A 959-nucleotide genomic window follows, 5' to 3' on the forward strand; every position below is an offset into this window, starting at 1 on the left:
ATGCCACATATGTTGATATAAAGTAGTACCCCCAGCATCCATCATGTCCAAAATCCGGAGATGAATCAAAGTGGGAGTTTCTGTGTTGGAAACTTTTATTTCCAGCAGGTCTCCCTCAACTGGGCATGAACCCTGATGGGCTGCACCTCTGACTTAAATAAAGCAGACGTGCCAAGAGAAAAATCTCCGGGCCTGCATTTCCAAAGCACAACTTACTGCAAAGGCTTAAAAATTTTGTTTTAAAAGACAACCTCTAGCCCAACTGGTTAAGTAAAAATCCCCCCAACTGCTCCTGGAGGTTCCCAAAGGCCTAGGTGTGAACCTGCCCAAAGTCTGAGTTTTCTGGCCACCTGAAACATGAACTCCAAGAAATGGGATTTTTTTCAGCCTCCATTAAAGTTACTGAACATCTCAATACATGCCTCAAAATACAGCTCATGAAATGTTTTTCTTTCATTCTTTTTTCATTTTTTTGGTACTTATGGAGCTTCTGGATGGAGGTTGTTGTAAAAATGGAAAAAAAAAAAAAAAAAAAAAAAAAAGAAAAAGAAAATGGAAAGAGCCAGGAAGAACGAAGAGGAGCAGGAGATGCGCGAGACACCAACACAAACGACCCAGGCCGCGTCTCGCCAGCGCTTTCCCGCTGGGAATCTTTTATTTACAGGTAACTCAGAGACTAACACAGGGAAACCGAGCAACCCGCAGCCGAGCTACGAGCTCCGATCGCGCACAAACGCCATCCGAAATCCCGGCAATTCCCAGGAAGGCGTCCCTGACGTCAGCAGGCGTGCTAGAACAGAAACATGCCAACATGAAAAAAATAAAATGAAATAAAAACGAAAGCGAACGTGTCTCTGGATGGGTTGCGTGGGGGCCCTCCGCGCAGGGACCCCCATGTGGGGCGGCGGGGGGCGGCTCCGGGCCCGCAGCAGAGGGGCCCGCGCGGCCCCGCGGCCTCC

The sequence above is a fragment of the Nothoprocta perdicaria genome, unplaced genomic scaffold (genome assembly GCF_003342845.1).
Source record: "Nothoprocta perdicaria isolate Ctin4 unplaced genomic scaffold, notPer1 scaffold_208, whole genome shotgun sequence".
NCBI classification, from domain to species: domain Eukaryota; kingdom Metazoa; phylum Chordata; class Aves; order Tinamiformes; family Tinamidae; genus Nothoprocta; species Nothoprocta perdicaria.